Here is a 10,088-nt window from a genome sequence, read left to right as displayed (position 1 = left end):
CTACTAAAGGACACCAATAAGAAGAAGAGACTAGCTTGGGCCAAGAAACACAAGCAATGGACATTAGACCGGTGGAAATGTGTCCTTTGGTCCAAATTTGAGTTGGACTGCAGAGTGAAGGAAAAGCATCCAAGAAGTGCTCAGCATATGTGGGAACTCCTTCAAGACTGTTGGAAAAGCATTCCAGGTGAAGTTGGTTGAATGAATGCCAAGAGTGTGCAAAGCTGTCATCAAGGGTGGCTACTTTGAAGAATCTAAAATCTAAAATATATTTTGATTTGTTTTACATTTTTTTGGTTACTACATGATTTCATGTGTTATTTCATAGTTTTGATGTCTTCACTATTATTCTACAATGGAGAAAATAGTCAAAATAAAGAAAAATTGTTGAATGACTAGGTGTGTCCAAACGTTTGATTGGCACTGTATATCAGCAATATATACACAAATGCAGATACACCTGACATATTTATACACATACTGTTAATCAACAATATGGAAACACATGGATCGGAGGGTACAAGACTGAAAGGGATGGAGGAGATTCATTGATGGCCTATGTTCCGCAAGGAATACAAAGGCCTAAGTAAGTAGGTAATATATGAACTATATTTATATACCTGCAGATATACATTGAGTGTACAAGACATTAGGAACACCTTCCTAAAAATGAGTTGTACCCTCTTTTGCCCTCATAACACCCTCAATTTATTTAGTCTTGCCCATTCACTCTCTGAATTCATGTCTCAATTATCAAAAGGCTTAAAGCTCCTTCTATAACCTGTCTCCTGATTGACACTGGTTGAATGGGATTTAACAGATGGCATACATCAATAAGGGATCATTGCTTCCACCTTGATTAATCTGGTCTGTCTATGCCATGTGTCACGTGTGCTCCTTCTCTGGCCTCTAGGTCACCAGGCTGCTCGTTATGGCGCACACCTGTCACCATCGTTACGTGCACCTGCACGTCGTCAGACTCACCTGGACTCCATCACTACCCTGATTACCTTCCCTAAATATATCACTCCCTTTGGTTTGTTCCGTTTATTTTATTAAAACACTCACTCCCTGAACTTGGTTCCCGACTCTCAACGCACATTGTTACATCATGGAAAGAGTGTTGTTATGGGATTTTTTTTTAATCAATAATGACTAAATGAGGTATACTGCACTATAACTGGCAAGAATTCTACCCTGTCTTTCTTGTAGTATTAAATAACGTTTGCTCATTAGGAAGGGGTTATTTGGCATGGACCTAGGAAGAAAGGAATGTATGTGGGGGTAGAAAGAGAACGGAGGAGAGCATTAACCTATGTTGGAACTGACCGGGATGTAAATCTGTGGAGATAAGAGAGATAATTGGAATTTATGAACGCTGATTACAAAATGACTTGACACATATACATGTATACGGTACACAGATAGTATATTAGTTATATGTACATACGTATTGCACTCATAACACTGTCCCCATGTAGACCTGACATACTGTATTTAAATACATATCAGAGTGCGAAAGCGGTTTGAGAGACAGATGCACTACATGACCAGAAGTATGTGGAACACTGCTTGTCGAAATCATGGGCATTAGTATGGAGTTGGTCCCCTCTTTGTGGCTATAACAGCCTCCACTCTTCTGGGAAGGCTTCCCACTAGATGTTGGAACATTGCTTCCATTTAGCCATGAACATTAGTGAGGTCAGGAACTGATGTTGGGCGATTAGGCCTTTTTCACTGCTCCAGAGTCCAATGGCGGTGAGCTTTCCACCACTCCAGCCGACACTTGGCATTGTGTATGGTGATCCTAGTCTTGTGTGTGGCTGCTCGGCCATGGAAACCCATTTCATGAAGCTCCCGACAAACAGTTATTGTGCTGATAATGCTCCCAGAGGGAGTTTGTAAGTCGGTAGTGAGTGTTGCAACTGAGGACTGTTTATATGCTACACGCTTCAACACTCGGCGATCCCATTCTGTGTGCTTGTGTGGCCTACCACCTCACGGCTGAGCCGTTGCTGCTCCTAGAGGTTTTTACTTCACAATAGCAGAACTTACAGTTGACTGGGGCAGCTCTAGCAGGGCAAAAATTGTACAAACTGACCTGTTGGAAAGGTGGCATCCTATGAAGATGCCACGTTGGCCAATCTACTGCCAATGTTTGTCTATGGAGATGGCATGGTTGTGTGCTTGACTTTATACACGTCAGCAACGGGTGTGGCTGAAATTTGCCGAATCCACTTATTTGAAGGGGTGTCCAAATACTTTTGTATATATAGTGTATTAGTGGGGAGGATTAAGAGTAGTTTCACTCAATATTGTGTGTAAGTGGACCGGGTAGCGAGCCGTGTCTCTGTACATTACTAGTAAAGTAATAGTATGGGGACGAGGGACCAGGATCTCTATCTGAATGTAATTGTGACACAAGCAGAGCACCCCTGCTGATTTAATCAAACTGCAAGGCAAGAATGCACATACGCACACACGCACGCACGCACGCACGCACGCACGCACGCACGCACGCACGCACACACACACACACACACACACACACACACACACACACACACACACACACACACACACACACACACACACACACACACACACACACACACACACACACACACACTCTCTCTGTTTCTCTTTCCCTGTCGCACACATACACACATTAACACACAAACACTACTGCAGTGCTCTATTGTGTTGAAAAACAGGTAGTTATGAGGGAAGAGCAGTGTATGTGTTCAAAGAGCATGTGAGGCAGATTCAGGTTTGCTCTCCAGAGGGTTGAGGTGTTTGTTTTTCTCTCTGAAGCTGAGGCATGAATGCTAGTGCCTCATCTCCACAACATAACTAAGTGTGTGTGTGTGTGTGTTTGTATACTATAACAATGATGTCGTTGTTTCACCAATAAAAAATATAAGTAAAACAAACAAAAGGCCTCCACACTGGCCCCACAACCCATTTACAGTTTTTTCCAACTGCTTACACACAAAATCTTTTCATGTCACACGATTTTTGAAACCTCTCACTCAAAGTGCTAAACTACACACCAAATATCCAAAACCATAAGCTATTTCTCAGCCTTTGACTCACTTGTCAATTGCATAAAACACTTTTTTCAAAACACGACACAAAATTCTCTACCTAAAACACAAAAATCTAACAGGAAGTGACTTGCTTTCCTTTTCCAAACACAACCAATCAAAATGCTACACTTATTCACCAGGTCACACACACACACTCCTCACATGTGCAAACACTAATAGCTTAACTGATCACTAACCAATCACTGCTTTACTGTAGTATAGGCTTATAAATAGGTCAAAGGTCTTGAACAACTGGATGCCAACAATGGACAGAGAGCAAGAGAAGTAGGAGGGAGAGGAGGAGGAGGAGGAGGGGGGAAGAAGAAGAAGAAGAAGAAGAAGAAGAAGAAGAAGAAGAAGAAGAAGAAGAAGAAGAAGAAGAAGAAGAAGAAGAAGAAGAAGAAGAAGAGGACAAGGGCAAAGGCAAAGGCAAAGGCAAAGAAGAGAAGGAAGGAGAGCCATCCCTAATGAGATTAGGGCAACACTTGTTGATCATGTGATCAACCACGGTTTGACCATGAGAGAGGCTGGACTGAGAGTCCAGCCCAACTTGAGTCGATTTACAGTGGTGTCCATAATTCAAACATTCAGAAATGAGAACAGGTATGCAACTATCTAATGACTATTTTAGCATTACAGTAATGTACTGTAAAATACGTATGACTGCATAGTATTGCATAAACATTTGTAACTCTAAGCCATCCATTTACTGCACTACATTGAATGAATGAGGTTGGTTATCATGCTGTACTACATTTTTTTTGTACATTGTTTACAGTTCCTATGCTGAACACATACTGTGTTTGAATTCTTTACAGAGTGGAAAGGCAAAGACATCATGGAGGACGAGGACACTTGTTTACAGATGTGCAATTATAAATGTGGTTTTGGCCAACAATGCAATTAGGATTCGAGAGATAAGAGAGCATATCTTGAATAATGACACCATATTTAACAACATCAATGCTGTAAGCCTGTCGACCATACAACGCATCCTCCAACGTCACCGAGTGACGATGAAACAACTTTACAAGGTGCCATTTGAGAGAAACTCTGACAGAGTCAAGAATATGCGACATGACTTTGTAGAGGTATGTATGCAACACTACTTCCAGTACTTCAGACATACCATATTTACTCATCTGTATATCCTTTTGTCTGTTACAGAGAGTATTGGAGCTGGATGCCCATGTAATTCGCCATGAATTTATTTATGTGGATGAGGTTGGCTTCAACCTCACCAAAACCAGGCACCGCGGAAGAAATGTAATAGGACAGAGGGCCATTACCGATGTCCCTGGACAGCATGGGGTAATATAACCATGTGTGCTGCCATCACTCAAAACAGGGTCCTCCATCACAATGCCACACTGGGTCCGTACAACACCGGCCATATGCTCACTTTTCTGGATGCAATTTACACAATGCTTGTCCCTGATCCAGATCAGGAGCCTGCTAGATTTGTGATTTTATGGGACAATGTTAGTTTTCACCAGGCTGTTATGGTCCAAAACTTGTTTGCCACCCATCCACAATTTGTAGTTTTGTACCTACCCCCACATTCACCTTTTATAAATCCCAAAGAGGAATTATTCTCAGCCTGGCGCTGGAAAGTGTATGATCGCCAACCCTATGCCCGCATGCCGCTTCTCCAGGCAATGGAGGACGCATGTGGGGGACATAGAGGTTGCCCCTGTCCAAGATTGGATACGCCATGCTAGGAGATACTTCCCTTGATGTTTGGCAAGAGAAAACGTATCTTGTGATGTGGACGAAGTATTGTGGCCCCCTACCAATTCCTGGACTGCCCCCCCCCGGGACCCCACACACACAATTGTGTTCTTTACTGTATTCTAAAGAATATACTTTTGGTTTACATATGTTTATGGTTTTGTTGTATGCTACTGCATACGTAATGTTTGGCCTAATAAATATTTTCTGTTTCTACATTGCATTGGTGTTTACAGTGTACTTGTTACCCCTCTCAGCAGATTACTTTCACTGTAGAACATTGTATTGAAATGTAGATAGAAGCCTATGAAAGACCAAGTAGCTTTGTTTACAGTGTTTACATGGTATATCCAAAAATGTACTATTATGAAAGCAGTCTTTGCCATTTGATGCAAATGCTTCACTCTGACATGTGTTTATGGCATTTTGAATGCAGTGTTACATTTTGAAGGAGATGTGAGGCATTTTGCATTTTGTGTGTGCAGTTTTGGGAATTGTGTGTAGAGTTTTGAAAAAAAGGAGACCGTTTTGAAAACTTGTGTAAGCAGTAATTTAACCTTTATTTAACCAGGTAGGCTAGTTGAGAACAAGTCCTCATTTGCAACTGCAACCTGGCCAAGATAAAGCGTAGCAATTCGACACATACAACAACCCAGAGTTACACATGGAATAAACAAAACATACAGTAGAACAAAAGAAAACAAAGTCTATATACAGTGAGTGCAAATGAGGTAAGTTAAGGAACTAAATAGGCCATGGTGGCGAAGTAATTACAATATAGCAATTAAACACTGGAATGGTAGATCGGCAGAAGATTAATGTGCAGGTAGAGATACTGGGGTGCAAAGGAGCAAAATAAATAAATAAATGCCAGTATGGGGATGAGGTAGGTAGATAGATGGGCTGTTTACAGATAGGCTAAGTACTAGTGCAGTGATCTGTAAAATGCTCTGACAGCTGGTGCTTAAAGCTAGTGAGGGAGATGTGAGTCTCCAGCTTCAGAGATTTTTGCAGTTTGTTCCAGTCATTGGCAGCAGAGAACTGGAAGGAAATACAACCAAAGGAGGCACTGGCTTTGGGGGTGACCAGTGAGATATACCTGCTGGAGCACGTGCTACGAGTGGGTGCTGCTATGGTGACCAGTGAGCTGAGATAAGGCGGGGCTTTACCTAGCAGAGACTTGTAGATAACCTGTAGCCAGTGGGTTTGGCGACGAGTATGAAGCGAGGGCCAACCAACGAGAGCATACAGGTCGCAATGGTGGGTAGTGTATGGGGCTTTGGTGACGAAACGGATGGCACTGTGATAGACTGCATCCAGTTTGTTGAGTAGAGTGTTGGAGGCTATTTTATAGATGACATCACCGAAGTCGAGGAGTGGTAGGATGGTCAGTTTTACGAGGGTATGTTTGGCAGCATGAGTGAGGGATGCTTTGTTGCGATATAGGAAGCCGATTCTAGATTTAATTTTGGATTGGAGATGCTTAATGTGAGTCTGGAAGGAGAGTTTAGTCTAACCAGACACCCAGGTATTTGTAGTTATCCACGTATTCTAAGTCAGAGCCGTCCAGAGTAGTGATGCTGGACAGGCAAGCAGGTGCGGGCAGCGATCGATTGAAAAGCATGCATTTAGTTTTACTTGCGTTTAAGAGCAGTTGGAGGCCACGGAAGGAGAGTTGTATGGCATTGAAGCTCGTCTGGAGGTTAGTTAACACAGTGTCCAAGGAGGGGCCAGAAGTATACAGAATGGTGTCGTCTGCGTAGAGGTGGATCAGAGAATCACCAGCAGCAAGAGCAACATCATTGATGTATACAGAAAAGAGAGTCGGCCCGAGAATTGAACCCTTGTTACCCCTTTCAGCAGATTACTTTCACTGTAGAACATTGTATTGAAATGTAGATATAAGCCTATGAAAGACCAAAGAGCTTTAGATTTAGAACAACAGTGTTTACATGGTATATCCAAAAATGTACTATTATGAAAGCGGTGTTTGCCAATTGATGCAAATGCTTCATTCTGACATGTGTTTATGGCATTTTGAATGCAGTGTTACATTTTGAAGGAGATGTGAGGCATTTTGCATTTTGTGTGTGCAGTTTTAGGAATTGTGTGTAGAGTTTTGAAAAAAAAAGGAGACCGTTTTGAAAACTTCTATAAGCTGTAAATAAATACATGTTCTCAATGATTTGTTTTCTTTATTGTCAGGTGTTTATGTGCGTGTACCTGTTTTCCCGGCCAGTGGTCCATTTTGCAGAGCCCAGGCAGACAGGGTGTTGAATCCTTTAACCACCTCAACTCCAGGGACCAGACTGCTCAGGTACATAACATTATAACCACATTTACAGTACATCAACATACACATACTGTAGATACAGATCGATACATAAAAACATTCCTTGATCAAAGGCACCGCATCTTAGTGTTGCGGCATCACTACAGTCTGGGTTTTGATCCCAGACTGTGTCATAACAGTCTTTTACCGGGAGTCCCATAGGTCGGTGCACAATTGTGACACAATTCAGGAAAGTAGGCATTCCGGATAACATGAAAAAAGCCTAACCAGCTCTGTGAGAGCAAGTAAAGTGGTCAGACATGGGTGTTCTCTCATGTTATGTCTAAGTAGCTAGCCAATGTTAGCCAGTTAGCTTGGGTGCTTGACTGTAGTTGTGAGGTCTGAGCTTTCGGAACCACCTACTTATTGTACAGCGCATCCAATGTGCACTCTGAACGCGAAACGCTCTGAATTTACCAATCTGGCTAGGGCGAGCAATGTTCAGTGAGCTGTTCTCTCTCTTAGATGTCTGGAAGTAGCTGGCAACTTAGTACAGAAGGGTTGGCTCAACACTTAAAGAGATGGGTGGGGCTAAGGCTTAAGAGGGTGTGAACATTGCTGAATGGGTGGGGCTAAGGCTTAAGAGGGTGTGAACATTGCTGAATGGGTGGGGCTAAGGCTTAAGAGGGTGTGAACATTGCTGAATGGGTGGAGACAAAGAAGGGCTCTCCAATAGTACTATCAAAACATTGACAGTTTTCTCAAAAGTGAGTTTACAAGCTGATCAACTTTCATAGCGGAATTACTTTCCTATTGTTTCCTCAGATGCTGTGTATGATATACCACTTTGTAGGTCTGAGTCTCTACTTTTATCCAATGTGAAAAACATACATTCAAATGTTGCTACATACGACCGAATCCAGGTGGTGAGTCACAATTGGCCCAGCGTCATCTGGTATAGGGGAGGGTTTGGCCGGTGGGCTTTACTTGGCTTATGGAGCTTCAGCGACTCCTTCTAGTGGGCCGGACGCCTGCAGCCTGACTTCGGTTGTCAGATGAACGGTGTTCCCTCCTACACATTGGGGCTGCTGGCTTCCAGGTTAAACAAGCGGGTTTAAACAAGCGGCTTGACAGGTCATGTTCCGGAGGACGCATGACTTGACCTTTGCCTCTCCCAAGCCCGTTGGGTAGTTGCTGCATAAGACAAATACACTGGGACATAGAATATATTGGCTAAATACACTGGGAAACAGAATATATTGGCTAAATACACTGGGACACAGAATATATTGGCTAAATACACTGGGACATAGAATATATTGGCTAAATACACTTGGACACAGAACATATTGGCTAAATACACTGGGACATAGAATATATTGGCTAAATACACTGGGACATAGAATATATTGGCTAAATACACTGGGACATAGAATATATTGGCTAAATACACTGGGACACAGAACATATTGGCTAAATACACTGGGACATAGAATATATTGGCTAAATACACTGGGACATAGAATATATTGGCTAAATACACTGGGACACAGAATATATTGGCTAAATACACTGGGCCAGAATATATTGGCTAAATACACTGGGACACATAATATATTGGCTAAATACACTGGGACATAGAATATATTGGCTAAATACACTGGGACACAGAATATATTGGCTAAATACACTGGGACAGAATATATTGGCTAAATACACTGGGACATACATTACATTGGCTAAATACGCTAGTGCATATTATATTGGCCAAATATACAAACAAAAACATTCATACATATAGCAGAAGTAATAAAACATATTTGCTACCCTTTAGCTGATTGGCCAGTGGTACCAGGAAGTCGTAGTGTTCTCTCTGGACAGCAATGAAGATCAGAAGGGCTGACTGGGCAGCTGCAGCATGGCCCAAGACCTGCATATACATTATCAACATATTGATACACACATAAACACACATACATTATATTCACATGTACTCCGTCTAACATAAACAAATATTTGTACCTACATATTATGCACCACATTCACTACATGTACCATATCATCACATTACACCAGATCTAGTATGAAGGTTGTTGTACCTGTGCTCCGTGGGGCAGGAGACTGCAGTCTTTGGGCTTCGGCTGCCGAAAACCACCCCGTACCCTGCCTGCAGCAAATGCAATCCCGGAGAGCACCCCAGGTCACCCGTCCCAGACACACACATCCTCTCACACTCTGGGGGGGAAGGGACACAGTCCCCCATCGGAGACAGGGACACACGCTCACTTTTCTCCTCTTCATGTTAGTCTTCTAATCCTTGCTTGATTGTCAACTAAACACAGGTCTCCTGAATTCCAGATAGAGTTGATAGAGACCCTAAATAGAGACCCTAAATAGAGACCCTAGAGGCAAACACTTTCTTCTTTTCAGCAAAGTGTTGTTTCCAAAGTCTATTCCAGAGGTGAAGCTGCTATCTCTGGTGAGTTCTTTTCTGCTTCAGACCTGAGCTGCTGTAGCAACGTGTGAACCTACTGACTTTCATGACTTTATTGCCCTGTCCTGTCCTTTAATGCACGAAACAGCCATGTTTTTTTTTGCTATCCTTATTGTCATGTTCAGTTGAAGGCTGAAGGGCATCAGATTAGTGATATAAAGTGACTTATTGTATCATATTCCAATTATTATCACACAAACCATACGCACACCTTTCAAATAAAACACGTCATCTATAAAACTGGCTGCCAATAGGAGAACTACCGTCAATGAATGTCTCATCTGTGTATCTGGTCATTACTGCTTATCTGTTATCATGTGTGTTTAGTTTAATCCATTAAAATATAATTCTAGCTATCAGCATGTTTGGTAAGCAAGTGTATCATGTGAAGAGAGCACTTTGAGGGACTTTTATTTTTAAACCCTTATTTTACCTGGTAAGTTGGTTGAGGACACATTCTCATTTACAGCAACAACTTGGGGAATAGTTACAATGGAGAGGA

This window comes from Oncorhynchus gorbuscha, linkage group LG15, assembly GCF_021184085.1.
Source record: "Oncorhynchus gorbuscha isolate QuinsamMale2020 ecotype Even-year linkage group LG15, OgorEven_v1.0, whole genome shotgun sequence".
Lineage (NCBI taxonomy): Eukaryota > Metazoa > Chordata > Actinopteri > Salmoniformes > Salmonidae > Oncorhynchus > Oncorhynchus gorbuscha.
Note: the sequence above shows the minus strand (reverse complement) of the source record.